Below are 15,875 nucleotides of genomic sequence, written 5' to 3'. Positions count from 1 at the left end.
CTGGAATACAGAGCTGTGGGAGCTGACTCTCACTGGAATACAGGGCTGAGAGTGCTAACTCTCACTGGAATACAGGGCTGTGGGCGCTGACCCCCACTGGAATACAGGGCTGTGGGCGCTGACTCTCACTGGAATACAGGGCTGTGGGCGCTGACTCTCACTGGAATACAGGTCTGTGGGTGCTGACTCTCACTGGAATACAGGGCTGTGGGTGCTGACTCTCACTGGAATAGAGAGTTGTGGGTGTTGACTCTCACTGGAATACAGGGCTGTAGGTGCTGACTCTCACTGGAATACAGAGCTGTGAGTGCTAACTCTCACTGGAATACAGGGCTGTGGGCGCTGACCCCCACTGGAATACAGGGCTGTGGGCGCTGACCCTCACTGGAATACAGGGCTGTGGGTGCTGACCCTCACTGGAATACAGGGCTGTGGGTGCTGACCCTCACTGGAATACAGGGCTGTGGGTGCTGACTCTCACTGGAATACAGGGCTGTGGGTGCTGACCCTCACTGGAATACAGGGCTGTGGGTGCTGACCCTCACTGGAATACAGGGCTGTGGGCGCTGACTCTCGCTGGAGGCTATAAACTGGTTTTCATGTGTTCCTAAAGAAAAGGAATATTCTGTATCTAGTATGTGACAGATAATACGATATACAATATTTTAAATACATATTTTTGATGAGTCTCCTTGCTCACCTGATCAGACAATTCTTTACTTCAAAATAACAAATATCACGCAATGCACAAAGGGTGTTATCAAGGCCCCTGATAAATGGTGAGCAGTTATGTCTAATTTTATTTGAATGCAAGATCTTTTACTGGTATTTCGGTCTTTGAATTCTGTGTTTGCATGTTTTCTCATTTAAAGCATAAATAAATCCAACTACTCTATGTTTCTGTACTTATGCATTGACATAAAGATTATCCTAACAGTTGTAAAGCTCCATGAGAAGGCAGACGATAGATCACATAGCACAATGTAGGTAGGCGGGCAGAGTACAACAGGAGTGGGTAGATAAGGGTATGGATTTTGTAGCAATTATGCGACTGTTGAGGGTTGGGTAGCATTGAAGTTGCATTTTTACTCGATTAGCTTTCTGCTCTTCTAAACATCAACAAAATCACTGAACACCACATAACCACAACAGAATTTGCCCTTTGGGTCACCGTAAATTAGTGACTTTCATCTTACGATAAGTTGTTCTTGAATCAAATCTGGGAGAGGATTCCATGGCTGAACAGAATTGGGGCAATGGATTACAGGGTCCTGAAACATTGGCCGGAATTCTCCGGCCGTCCACACCCTGACGCCGCTCAACCAAACTTCCATTCACTGCAGCAAGAGCAGAGAATCTCGCTGGCATGAACAGCTGGAGAATCCCACCCATAGTGTTGAGACTGGAGGGAAGCAGGGAGACAGGTGGAGAGAATCCTTTTGGACAGGGACAAAATCACTGATGGGATTCTCTGATCTCATTCAAACTCCATTGACTGTAGTGGCATCAGAGAATCCCAGCCCAGGGCAAGCTTGGAGGCTTTCAGCCAAATATGTTTCCCCCCCCCCACACCTACTCATCTGCTAGCATGCTGGGGCCAAGTAGCTTCCAGCCATTCAGCTCAAGAACAGAATGTTAAAAGCCTAGAAGTGAACTGGAAGAGGGTTTAGGTTGGAGGTCAGGATGCAAGAAAAAAAAGAGCCAGACAAGCAAGCTGGTAACGCAGTAGAAACCATAGAAACTCTACAGTTCAGAAGGCGGCCATTCAGCCCATCGTGTCTGCACCGACAACAATCCCACCAGGACCTACCCCCATAACCCCACATATTTACCCTGCTAATCCCTCTAACCTACACATTCCTGGACACTAAGGCCAATTTGGCTTGGCCAACGCACCTAACCCGCACATCTGTGGACTACATTAGCAGTAGAGAAGTGATTAGCTCTGATCAGGCTAAAACAAGGTGGGCAATTTACAGTGAATTTAATCAGCTGCTTGAAAACAGACAAAAGCCTGATAAAAGGCAAAAGGTTTCCGTGAGTTTGCACAAAAACATAGTATTTCTATGTTTCTAAATTTAAAGAAACGGAGAACCAAGTTATCCATCAGATTTACACATGGCCCAAGCTGCTCTGAAACCTGCAGCAACAGCAATAAAAAGGTTCTGATGATGGTCCATCATTGACCTGAAACATTGGCCAGAATTTGCATGGGAAGGTCCATTGCCTTCGGGCAGAATTTGACAGTTTCAAGACAAGTGAGGCCGTAAAATCCTGCCCATGTTTCTTTCCACAGATGCTGAGTCTTCTCAGCATTTTCTGTTATTATTAATAAAAGGTTTCCTCTTTCTAATGGTCAGGAGAACATCCAGTGTATGTGATCCAGATAGTCTCAAATCTGGAAGTCCATGATCCACAGTCAAAAACTACCCACAGGTTTGTATGATGAAAAGAATGTCATTTGTTTATGGACATGCAGAAACTCTGCCTTTGAAAGGAAAATTCTACCATCTAAAAGTTTTTTTTTAAAAACTGAGTCACCTCATTTTTATTGGCAATGTCATGCATGAATGTATTCAAATCCAGCTAAAATATACATTTGGAGACCTGAGGCTGAAGTTAGATCTCAACAAATTGCCCCACACCCTGCTTTGAAAATATGTACAACACACATCAGCCGACAGACAAGTATGTAGAAATGCATAGAGCGAAACACATCCGTTAAATTTTGGGACAAACCACAATGCCTACTTTTCAAAGTGTAATTTTAGCTCCTTCAAAACACATGCGAACTCCACAATTATTCACTCAAAGAGGGGTCAAGTACAAGAGCGCAAATACATGACATACAAGTTCCTCCACATTCCAGATGTTTGAACAATGGGAGATCTATTGACAATCCTCCGTGGCCATTATAACAAACACCTTAACTAACAATCGAGTGGTTTGCCTATTTTTGACAAAAGCGAATACTCAGATGCTGAAAATCTGAAATGAAAACAGAAAATGCTGGAAATACTCAGTAAGTCTATGGAGAAACAGTGTTAACAGTGTTTTAGGTTGATGATCTGAATGTAATGAAAGATTACTGATTTGAAACATTTATTCTGTTACTTTCTGCCCAGCCTGACCTGCTTATTATTTCCAGCATTTTTTGTTTTTACTTCACTGTTGAGTTTATTGCAAATATTTTTCATTTTGATATGTTTTTGACTGTCAAAGGGTAATGGTTAGATTCTCTCTTGTTGAAGATGGTCAATGTCTGGCACTTGTGTGACACAAATGTTATTTGTCACTTGTGTGAGCCCAAGCCTGGATATTGTCCAGATCTTACTGCATTCGGACATGGACTGCTTCAGAATCTGAAGAGTCACGAATGGTGCTGAACATTGTCCAATCATCAGCGAACATTTCCATTTCTGACCTGATGGAAGGAAGGTCATTGATGAAGCAGCTGTAGATGTTTGGGCCTTGGACACTACCCTGAGGAACTCCTGCCGGAACCCCTGCAGTGACGTTCTGTAACTGACCTCCAACTACCACAACCATCTTCTTTAAGGGATTCCAGCCTAAAACTCTGAGCTGAAATACCTCAACCTGTACACATTTATCACAGGTATGGTTGCCCAGGATCTCAATGTTGTCCAGAAACTCCCACAGATCTTGTCTGTACTGTAACATCTGGTGTTAAAATCAATTAGTTCACTTAAATCTATAGTCAGAAACTATGTAAATTAATGGTAAAATATGGATTCTTAGATCTGATACCGGCATACCTCCCTAACTCCCTACAATACTCACCAACCAATCACCTACCTGCTGCTCCGTGAGGCCCCTCCTCGATTTTTTTTAGTTGATTTTGTATCTCTAGATCCTGACATAGCTCCTCCTTCTCTCCCACAAGCTCTCCCTGGAGTCTAATTTTATCTTCTGTCTTCTCATCTTGCTCTCCCCTAACCACTGTCAACGAACTATTGCTTCCTCATTTGCTTTCTGTTTCACGCTCAGACTTGTGCCTTGACCCTTCAACTTTATTTCCCAATAATGAGATTTTTCTATGATACAAATGTACAAACTGGGATAATACTTAGTGACTGAGGAAGTTTTATCACAGCTGCTTGGCTCATTGAAATGGTGACAAATATGACCATGGTCACTGCTTTGTTGCAACCGACACAACTCTCTGAGCTGTTTTGATGAGGTTTGACTTAATAATGAGTGACTTGGAGATAGCGGGAATATAGATTTTCTGGAAACTATTCATTTACACAGACCCAATAGTAAAGTACATTGTTCTCCGGACAGAGACAGTTCTGTGTCTGCTCTCTGGAAGCCTCCTGGTCATCCTATCCTGATGCCATGCTTATATCATTAACATTAATTGAGATAATTGTCTAACATAACGATTAGTCTACAATCAACCCCCAAGTTATAATTTCAAAATTGCCAAGCTATTTTGTTAAATAAAACACATTCCCACCATCTCCCCCCAAAGTCACAACTGCACAGGATAAAAGCAAATTACTGCAGATGCTGGAATCTGAAACCAAGAGAGAAAGCGCTGGAAAATCTCAGCAGGTCTGGTAGCATCTGTAAGGAGAGGAAAGAGCTGATGTTTCGAGTCCAGATGATTCTTTGTCAAAGCCCTGGTTGAGGGCCTGTCTGGTTGAGCCTGTCCGGGGCTTTTATGAATCTCTCTGATCTTGAGTAGTCTTGATTGAGGGTGCTGGTCCACACTCGGTTTCTGGAATCGAGCATAATTTCTGGGGGTGTATGCAATTGAGGCTGTCCCAACAGTCAGTCCCTTCATGGTGATATGTAAACAATTGTCTCCTTCAGCTTCTAAGGGTATCAGAGCCTGTTTTTTTGGAGGACCCCATGTGGTGTCTGTATGAGGTATGATTGCAGCTGCTGGGTTTGGTCTATGACTGTAACCTTCCGCTTCACACCTTTTGCTCAGATTCCAATGTTGGTCGTGTTCTCACTCTATAGCAGCGATTATATGAGCTGGACTGTTCTCTGTGCATTTGCTTATGACACATCAGTCATGATCTTGTGAGGTGATGTTGGTGTGAGATTATGTTGCAGTGAAGGAAGTTGGATCTTAAGCCTTCTCCCCATCAGTAGTTCTGTTGGCAAAAAGCCATTAATTTAAGGCATCACCCTATAATTGTGCAAGGCTAATTCTAGGTTATTGTTTTTAATCTTTTTAATCAACCTTTTCATGGTTTTTACACCTCTCTCTGATTCTTCATTAATCTGCAGATAGTTTGGCGAGCTGGCCACGTAGTGAAACCCATATTCCACTATGAACTGCCAGAAATGTTTATTCATAAACTGAACAATTGTCCAAGACTACCTCATCCAGAATACCATGGCTAGAGTAAGTGTGCTTCAAAGCTTTTACCACAACTTCTGCAGTTGTGGTAGAGTCTGTTGATATTCAATTGGCAAGAATAACAGTCGATGACTATAAGGTAGACCTTTCTTGTGAAGTCAAACAGATCCACTCCTAGCTGTTGCCAACGTCTGGATGGAACTATTAATGGTAGTAATGGTTCCATTGGTTTTTGGCCATTGATGGCACGACTATAGTACATCAAACGAAATTCTTCAATGAATTTAGAAATTTACGACAACCATACTAATTGTTGTGTCCACGCACTGCATTTGGTAAATCCCAAATGACCATCGTGGAACTTATCCTCGCATTGCTTTTGGGATTACTAGCTTGTCATCGAAGACTAAAAGATCAACAATCATCAAATGTTTTTGTTATTTGCAGTACGGTCTTAACAACGGATTGCTTGGGACATAAGACGACCAACCATCTTGCCAGTATGTTCTGACCCGACTGCCGAAAACAACCTAGGAAAAATCATTCCTAGATACAGCTCCGCTCTCACCTTGCAGTACCCCCATCGATCCTTTGTAGAAGACCATGTCCTAAATACATTGCCCTGCTGAGCAGAGAAAATTGCTGATTCTGTAGGATGTAAAGAGTTTCATTAATTTCTTTACCTCATGTCTAAAGGTTGCCATGATTTGGCCCAACACTTTGAAGTTTGTGTCCCCTGACCCCTGGAGCTTTATGTTTGATGGCTAGATTTCAACATCATTAAGACAGGCCAGTGTCTGATAAGACTGCGACTCCAGCCCGTTTAAATTCTGTTCTATATCCATTGACTTCAGCTCTACAGACCGGAACTGTTCATTGGGATCATTTATTTCTCCCTGGAAAACATCTTCCTGAATGTCTTTATTTTCAACTTACTGCACTTTTGAAGGGTTAGAAGCTGGCTCCCGCTTTCTTCATACATTTTCTTTCAGATCTGAATAATCGTTTAAAATGTCTGGTCTTGCCACGGAGAAAGCATTCTGTCCCCCTGCTGGGCATTCGCCATGGTGATGCTGCCCTTTGACGCCACATTTGGAACATTTTAAAATAGTTGGGAAGGTTCTTTCCATCCCTTCGGTGATTTTGATCAGCTTTTCCATGGGCACGACTTTGGGGCCTACATACTGGATCGAGCCCTCCCAAGCCTAGACAACTCCCCGAAGTACATTCCGATTCTGCTGTCTCAAGCTTCACCAGCCTTGCGAACTGTTTGACCTTCTTTAATGTCAAATCCGCCTTGGTTTGCAAAACGTCCGACAGCGCATCATCGAGCAGACTGACTATGATGCAGTCTCAAATTAACTCATGCAATAAACTTGTTCGATTGCTGCAACTGCCTTTAATTAATAAATCTTTGCATCCGCCCGGCCTTTTGCTCCTTTGGTTGAATCTTCTTCAGGTTAAGGCCCTCAAAATCTCCTCATAGGACACTGAGGTCTCCTTGGCACCTTGTCTCATCAAGACATCATCAGTTAAGACCCCATTGGCATATACAAGGGTACAGACCTGGTGTTCCCTTCCTGCAAGCCTAAAGCTGTTCGGTACCTTGCAAACTATCTCCTCCAAAGCTGCCATTGTTGCCCTTGCTGTGAGCCTTCGATATGTTGTAAAGGCTGTGGAAGGGGTAATAGCTGTTCAATGACTACAGATATTGTACATGGTTCACTGTCCTCTATCAAGATACATTTTCTTTTTGTCCTTCTTCATTGCAAATCAAGCTGTTCCAAGTCTTCACCCGTGGGTTACAATCTGTGGTCTCAGTTTCTCAGCACTGCCACCACGTGTTGATGAGGTTTCACTTACTCTACGAGTAACTTGGAGATAGAATGCAGTTTGGAAACTATTTATTTACAGAACTCAAACTAAGTACAATATTCTCAGGACACACACTGTTCTGTGTCTCACTCTTTGGGAGCCACTTGCTCATCTGACCCTGATGCCATGCTTACATCACTATTAACAGCATGTGTCTAATTAACATAACCATTACCCCTTTAATCTTCAGTTTAAATTTGTTTATTAGTGTCACAAGTCAGCTTACATTAACACTGCAATAAAGTTACTGTGAAAATCCCCTAGTTACCACACTCCAGCACCTGTTGGGTACACCGAGGGAGAATTTAGCACAGCCAATGCACCGAACTAGCACGTCTTTCAGACTGTGGGAGGAAACCAGAACATCCGGAGGAAATCCACGCAGACATGGGGAGAACGTGCAGACTCCACACAGACAGTGACCCAAGCCGGGAATCGAACCTGGGTCCTTGGCTCTGAGGGGCAGCAGTGCTGACCACTGTGCCACCGGGGCTCCCTCTATATGAAACTTGGCATCAAGCAAAGTGAAACCTTAGTGAAAAATAAACACAACCTTTGATTTTGCAATATTGTATGCTCCGACATACGTTTTAGATTTATATCTTGAAATGGATTTATAATCTGGGTCACTGTTTATAGCGCAAGTCACTTCTAAAATTGCCTCTCATTTGAGTAGTTCTGTTGAAAGGTCAAAATTCAATTTCTGAAGAAAATTCAAAATGAAAAAAAGTCAATGATTTTGTCCTGAATCACCAGAAATAACGCCCCATATTAATATTGCACTAACTCAGTACAAGTGTCATTTAAGTGCAGAATCAGTGTTGGGCAAATATAACAGATTGCTTCCTCCTCCTGGGCTTGGCCAAATTGTCTATTAACAAGTCCAGGCAGTGAACGGTCAAGGGGACTGTTGGACCCAACTGTCTGCCCCTGTACCACGGCTACGTTCATGTCCAGATGGCCCTGGAGAGGAAGCATGTGGTGTCCACTGGCACGTTACAGGCCTTCCGTGGTCATTGGGCACCATGGTGGCTGGGCTGCAACATCACCCCTGGGAATGATATTTTGATTCAATTAGTTAAGTTTCCTTTTGATGTTTGATTCCAGTTACAGCGCCCCACTAGGGGACAGTCACCCCTCTCTCAAAGAACAAAGAAAGTTACAGCCCAGGAACAGTCCCTTTTGCCCTCCATGTCTGCACCGACATGCTGTCCAACTGAACTAAAACGCCCTATTCTTCCGGGGACCATATGGGCGGCACATTGGTTAGCACTGCTGCCTCACAGTGCCAGGGACCCAGGTTCAATTCCTGGCTTGGGTCAGTGTGTGGAGTTTGCACGTCCTCCCTGTGTTTGTGTGGATTTCCTCTAGGTGCTCTAGTTTCCTCCCACAGACCAAAGATGTGCAGGTTAGGTGGATTGACCGTACTAAATTGCCCCTTAGTGTCAGGGAGACTGGCTAGGGTAAATGCATGGGGTTGCGGGGATAGGGTCTGGGTGGGATTGTGGTCGGTGCAGACTCGATGGGCTGAATGGCCTCCTTCTGCATTGTAGGATTCTATGATATCCTTCTATTCATGTATTTGTCAAGACATCCCTTAAAGGTCTCATTTGTATCTTAATTCATTGGCTTTGTTAAAATATTATAACAGATTGCGGCAGATTCCGTGAGAAAGAGTGAACAAATAAGGGTTCCTCAAACCAATGTAAAACTGTCTGAAAATGTAAATGTAGAACTTTGGGAATCCCCCATACAACAAACAGCGCAGTCTAAAGTGAAGGGGACAAGAGGGCCATTAAATAAATGTTGAGGGACGCCTGGAAAGAGTTCAATTTGCATGTTTACAAGTTACATCAAAAATGGAAAAGACGTCAGTCAGCCAGCCAACTTCCTTCTGAAGGTCCATTTACAGCAGGATACGGAATCATAAGGAGAATTCGCCTGAACAAGGAGAGGAATTGACAGCGAGAAAGCAGACCACCCCCCCCCCCCCGCAAAAAAACTCTTTAAAGGTGTAACTCTGGGATAAAGAGTGGAGAACAAGGCAAAACAACTGGGAAACTATTGCCAGGCCTCACCTGGGGGAACAGCTGAGCCTCAGCGGCAACTTTTCTGCTTTTATTTCCAGGAGCCTGTCCCCACCTCACCTTGGTAGCAGCCCGGCCAGAAAGCTGCATTATAATCCCCGGAGTTGTACACACACACAAAGCAAGAGACATGACACTCACCAGGAAAAAAAAAGGGGGGAGTTCTGTGCCAAAAACACAGCGGCTGGACACGTCTTCCTTTCCGGCTGCAGAGACTTCAGCGCTCAGCCTCTGGGAGGGGTTCCCTCTGCCTCCCGGTTGATCAGAGAGAGACAGCCAAATGCCCGCCTGAAGTGTCTTGTCAGAGACTCCACCTTCACTGCCCCGACCGACTGGTGTTTCCAGCCCAGTCGCTGCGCCCACTGAGAAAGTTCCCACTCTCCCAGGAGTGATCCCAGGAGAATTCCTCCCTCTCCACAAGCTTCACCAACCAACAGATGGGGATGGACGGACGGCCAGCAGTCACTGACCAGGCTCTTCCTTCATAACTACAGCTTGCTGTGCTTCCTTTTGGCTTGGAAGACGACTATTTTCTTTTTTTTAAAACAAATTATTGCAATTTCGTGTTTGGAAATGTTGACATGAAGCAGTTAAAGGTACAAATTCCAATATTAATTGGGAATAGCGCGCACGACAGAGGATAACGCACGACATGAAACACATTCGCAGCCACCAGTTTTGCTTCTTTAGTTCACTGTTTGCTCCAATTTGACAAGTTTGTCTTTTTTTTAGCCACAGTCGCAGTTCCTGCGCCTCGCGCGCCACCTAGTGACAGGTGTGTGAGAGAGCCCCTCCCCCTCTCGCCCCCATTGGTCCTTTAATCCATCATCCACCTGTGCACAACAAACACAAAAGGTGCCCCAATCTTACCTGGGGATTAGTCAGGATAAGTTTAAAGTTACTTATTGGTGTCACAAGTCGGCATACATTAACACTGCAATGAAGTTGCTGTGAAAATCTCCTAGTCGCCCACACTCTGGCGCCTGTTCGGGCACACTGAGGGGATATAGAATCCCCGCAGCACAGAAGGAAGCCATTCGGCCCATCGCGTATGTACTGACCACAATCCCACCCAGGCCCTATTACCGAAACCCCACACATTTACCCTGCTAATCCCCCTGGCACAAGGGTCAATTTAGCATAGCCAATTCACCTAACCTGCACATTTTTGGACTGTGGGTGGAAACCGGAGCACTTGGAGGAAACCCACACAGATATGGGGAGAAAGTGCAAACTCCACACAAACAGTGACCGAGGTCAGAATTGAACCTGGGTCCCTGGTGCTGTGAGGCAGCAGTGCTAACCACTGTGCCACCGTGTCACCCAAGAATTTAGCATAGCCAATGCACCTAACCAGCACGTCTTTCGGACTGTAGGAGGAAACCAGAGCACCCGGAGGAAACCCACACAGACACGTGGAGAACAACATCTAGTTCCAGGTCCATTACAAGTAGTGACTATCCAGGTATTGAAGTATTGTTAAACTGTCTCATAGGAAAGAACTGATTTGGTTTATTGTTGTCGCATGTATTAGGATACAGTGAAAAGTATTGTTTCTTGCGCACTTTACAAACAAACCACACCATTCATAGAGTACAGAGGGGGAGGAGAAAAGTAGAGGGTGTAGAATGTAGTGTTACAATCATAGCTAGGGTGTAGAGAAAGATCAACTTATTTTAAGGTAGGTCCATTCACAAGTCTGATGGCAGAAGGGAAGAAGCTGTTCTTGAGTCAGTTGTTATGTGGCCTCAGCCTTTTATATCTTTTTCCTGATGGAAGAAGGTGGAAGAGATTATGTCCGGGTGTGTGGGGTCCTTGAGTATGCTAGCTGCTTCTCCAAGGCAGCAGGAAGTGTCAATGGATGGGAGACGCATTATGGCCAAAGATTCAAGGAGAGTTCATTTGGCTCCAACGAACTTTATCTGGCCAGTATTTTTTAACATTCATTCTTGGGACGTGAGCGTTGCTGGAAAAGCCAGTCTTTGTTACCCTTGAGAAGGTAGTCCTGCATGTTAAACACCAAATGGAAGAAGCGCTGAAGGTGCCAAGGCCACAGAATGTACTCATGTGGGGACTTCAGTGTCCATCACCAAGAGTGGCTTGGTAGCACCTCCACTGAACAAGATGGCTAGGTCCTAAAGTAAGAAGTAGGTCGATATGCGCGGTCTTCTTGGAGATCCTCTCCACTTGGAGCCGGCAGTTTGCAGTGTCGATGTTAAACATGATGTGGAGATGCCGGCGTTGGACTGGAGTAAGTTTCCCCAGTCCAACGCTGGCATCTCCACATCATAGGTCCTAAAGGCCATAGCTGCTAAACTGGGTCTACGGCACGTGGTGAGGGAACCAACCAGGGAAGAACTTATTTGACCGCATTCTAACCAAACTTGCTGTCACAGATAAATACTGTCTGTGCCAGTGTTTGTAGGAGTGACCACCACATAATCCTTGTGGAGACAAAGTCTCATCTTCACATTGTGTTGTGTAGCAAAAAGAGCATGCTAAGTGGGATAGATTTCAAACAGATCTAGCAACTCAAAACTGGGTATCCATTGAGGTGTTGTGGGTCATCATCAGCCGCAGATTTGTACTCAACCATAACTCCATGGCCTCATTACCATCAACCCTGAAGAGTGCAGAAGAGCATGCCAGGGGAAACACCAGGTATACCTAAAAATGAGGTGTCAACTTGGTGAAGCTAGAACACAGGACTACTTGCATGTCAAAGGAGAAAAGCATTCTGTGCTAGACAGAGCTAAGCATTCACACAACCAACAGATCAGAGCTAAACTCTGCAGCCCTGTGTGACATCCAGCCATGAGAGGCTGTTAAACAAATTAAACAAATAAGTGGAGGAGGCTCCACAAATATCCCCATCCTAAATGATGGTGGAGTTCAGCACATCAATGCAAAAGATGAGGCTGAAGCATTTGCAATAATCTCAGCCAGAAGTGCCAAGGGGATGATCCATCTCGGTCTCTGCCTTAGGCCAATCTTCAGCTAATTCAATTTACTTCATGTTGTATCAGGAAAGACTGAAGGCAATGGATACCGCAAAGGCTCTGGACCCTGACAACATTTCAGCAACAGTATTGAAGACATGTGCTCCAGAACCAGCTGCACCCTTAGCCAAGCTGTTCCTGTATACCACCAGGAACTCTGGGAACTACCGAGCAATGTGGAAAATTGCCCAATTATGTCCTGTCCTCAAAAAGCAGGGCAAAGCTAATCCAGACAATTATTAGCCTGTCACCTACTGTCAATCATTAGCAAAGTCTTGGAAGGGGTTGTCAAACAGCACTTACTCAGCAATAACCTGCTTACTGATGCTCATTGTGGGTTCTGCAGGTCACTCAGCTCCTAACCTCATTACAGCCAAGTCCAAACAATGACTAAAGAGCTGAACTCAAGAGGTGAGGTGAAAGTGACCGCCCTTGACATCAAGGCAACATTTGACTAATTGTGGCATCAAAGAGCCTGAGCAAAACTAGACACAGTGGGATAAAAGCAAATTCCTGCGGATGCTGGAATCTGAAAACAAAACAGAAAATGCTGGAAAAGCTCAGCAGGTCTGGCAGCATCTGTAAGGAGAGAAAAAAGGTGACATTGAGAGTCCAGATGACCCTTTGTCAAAGCTGGACTGAAATGTCAACTTGTTTCTCTCCTTAAAGATGCCGCTAGACTCGGTGGGAATCAGGGAAAAACTCTCCACTGCTTGCAGTCATACCGAGCACAAAGGAAAATGGTTTTGGTTGTTGGAAGTCAATCATCTCAGATCCAGAACATCACCGCAAGAGTTCCACAGGGCACAAAGAAAGAAAAGAACAAAGAAAATTACAGCACAGGAACAGGCCCTTCGGCCCTCCAAGCCTGCACCGACCATGCTGCCTGACTTAACTAAAACCCCCTATGCTTCCGGTGACCATATCCCTCTATTCCCATCTCATTCATGTACTTGTCAAGACGCCCCTTAAAAGTCACTACCGTTTCCGCTTCCACTACCTCACCCGGCAACGGGTTCCAGGCACCCACCACTCTCTGTGTAAAACATCTGCCTCATACATCTCTTTTAAAACTTGCCCCTCGCACCTTAAATCTATGCCCCCTAGTAATTGACTCTGCCACCCTGGGAAAAAGCTTCTGAATATCCACTCTGTCCATGCCTCTCATAATCTTGTAGACTTCTATTAGGTCTCCCCTCAACCTCCGTCGCTCCAGTGAGAACAAATCAAGTTTCTCCAACCTCTTCTCATAGCTAATGCCCTCCATACCAGGCAACATCCTGGTAAATCTTTTCTGTATCCTCTCCAAAGCCTCCACATCCTTCTGGTAGTGTGGCGACCAGAATTGAACACTATATTCCAAGTGCGGCCTCACTAAGGTTCTATAAAGCGTCAACATGACTTGCCAATTTTTAAACTCAATACCCCGGCTGATGAAGGCAAGCATGCCGTATGCCTTCTTGACTACCTTCTCCACCTGCATTGCCACTTTCAGTGACCTGTGTACCTGTACACCCAGATCCCTTTGCCTATCAATACTCCTAAGGGTTCTGCCATTTACTGTATATTTCCTATCTGTATTAGACCTTCCAAAATGCATTACCTCACATTTGTCCGGATTAAACTCCATCTGCCATCTCTCTGCCCAAGTCTCCAACTGATCTATATCCTGCTGTATCCTCTGATGGTCCTCATCGCTATCCGCAAATCCACCAACCTTTGTGTCGTCCGCAAACTTACTAATCAATCCAGTTACATTTTCCTCCAAATCATTTGTATATATTACAAACAACAAAGGTCCCAGCACTGATCCCTGAGGAACACCACTTGTCACAGCCCTCCATTCAGAAACGCACCCTTCCACTGCTACCCTCTGTCTTCTTTGACCGAGCCAGTTTTTTATCCACCTTGCCAGCTCACCTCTGATCCCATGCGACTTCACCTTCTGCACCAGTCTGCCATGAGGGACCTTGTCAAAGGCCTTACTGAAGTCCATGTAGACAACATCCACTGCCCTACCCTCATCAATCACCTTTGTCACTTCCTCGAAAAACTTGATCAAGTTCATGAGACACGACCTCCCCTTCACAAAACCATGTTGCCTCTCACTAATACGTCCACTTATTTCCAAGTGGGAATAAATCCTGTCTCGAAGAATCCTCTCCAATAATTTCCCTACCACTGATGTAAGACTCACCAGCCTGTAATTACCTGGATTATTCTTGCTGCCCTTCTTAAACAAAGGAACAACATTGGCTATTCTCCAATCCTCTGGCACCTCCCCTGTAGTCAGTGAGGATACAAAGATTTCTCTCAAGGCCCCAGCAATTTCCTCTCTTGCCTCTCTCAGTATTCTGGGGTATATCCCATCAGGCCCTGGAGACTTGTCTACCTTGATGTTTCTCAAGAACCCCAATATCGCCTCCTTTTTGATCTCAACATGACTCAAACTATCAACACATCCTTTCCCAGACTCATCATCCACCAAGTCCTTCTCTTTGGTAAATACTGACGCAAAGTACTCATTTAATACCTCGCCCATTTACTCTGGCTCCACAGATAGATTCCCTCCCTTGTCCTTGTGTGGGCCAACCCTCTCCCTGTCTACCCTCTTGCTCTTTATATATGTGTAAAAAGCCTTGGGATTTTCCTTAATCCTGCTGGCCAATGCTTTTTCATGACCCCTTTTAGCTCTTCTTACTCCTTGCTTAAGTTTCTTTCTACTTTCCTTGTATTCCACACTTGCTTCATGTGTTCCCAGCCTCCTAGCTTTGACAAATGCTTCCTTTTTCTCTTTGACCAGGTTCACAATATCTCTCGTTATCCAAGGTTCCCAAAACTTGCCATACTTATCCTTCATCCTTACAGGAATGTGCCGGTCCTGAATCCCTATCAACTTACACTTGAAAGCCTCCCATATGCCAGATGTTGATTTGCCCTCAAACATCTGCCCCCAATCTACATTCTTCAGTTCCTGTCTAATATTGTTGTAATTAGCCTTCACCCAATTTAGCACCTTAACTTGAGGACTACCCTTATCTTTATCCATCAGTACCTTAAAGCTTACTGAATTGTGGTCACTGTTCCCGAACTGCTCCCCTACTGAAACATCAACCACCTGGCCGGGCTCATTCCCCAATACCAGGTCCAGTATGGCCCCTTCCCTAGTTGGACTATCTGCATACTGTTTCAGGGAGCCCTCCTGGATGCTCCTTACAAACTCTGCCCCAACCACACCCCTGGCACTAAGTGAGTCCCAGTCAATATAGGGGAAATTAAAATCTCCCACCACAACAACCCTGCTACTTTTACACCTTGCCAAAATCTGCCTACACATCTGTTCCTCAATCTCCCGCTGGCAGTTGGGTGGCCTATAGTAAACCCCCAACATTGTGACTACACCTTTCCTATACCTGAGCTCTACCCATATTGCCTCGCTGTATGAGCCCTCCAAGGTGTCCTCCCAGAGTACAGCTGTGATATTCTCCTTAACCAGTAGTGCAACTCCCCCACCCTTTTTACATCCCCCTCTATCACACCTGAAACATCTATATCCTGGAATGTTAAGCTGCCAAT

The 15,875-nt window shown here is 44.9% G+C and overlaps 1 protein-coding gene across 9 annotated transcripts in view; it reads right to left on the bottom strand.

Annotated features, from left to right (window-relative positions):
• LOC144501332 (rab effector Noc2-like) overlaps window positions 1-10,005 on the bottom strand; it is a 235,784-nt gene extending 225,779 nt beyond the window's left edge. For 3 of the 9 annotated variants that reach the window (XM_078224954.1, XM_078224960.1, XM_078224953.1), the window contains exon 1: window positions 9,442-9,996. The gene's annotated coding sequence lies outside the window, so the exon portion shown is untranslated. Of the gene's footprint in view, window positions 1-9,441 lie in introns of all 9 variants that reach the window. The other 6 variants (XM_078224957.1, XM_078224956.1, XM_078224961.1 and 3 more) reach the window with 4 other exon arrangements.
• Between the last annotated feature and the right edge of the window lie 5,870 nt (window positions 10,006-15,875).

This window comes from Mustelus asterias, chromosome 12 (genome assembly GCF_964213995.1).
Source record: "Mustelus asterias chromosome 12, sMusAst1.hap1.1, whole genome shotgun sequence".
Taxonomy (NCBI): domain Eukaryota; kingdom Metazoa; phylum Chordata; class Chondrichthyes; order Carcharhiniformes; family Triakidae; genus Mustelus; species Mustelus asterias.
Note: the sequence above shows the minus strand (reverse complement) of the source record. Positions and strands in the feature narration are given on the sequence as shown.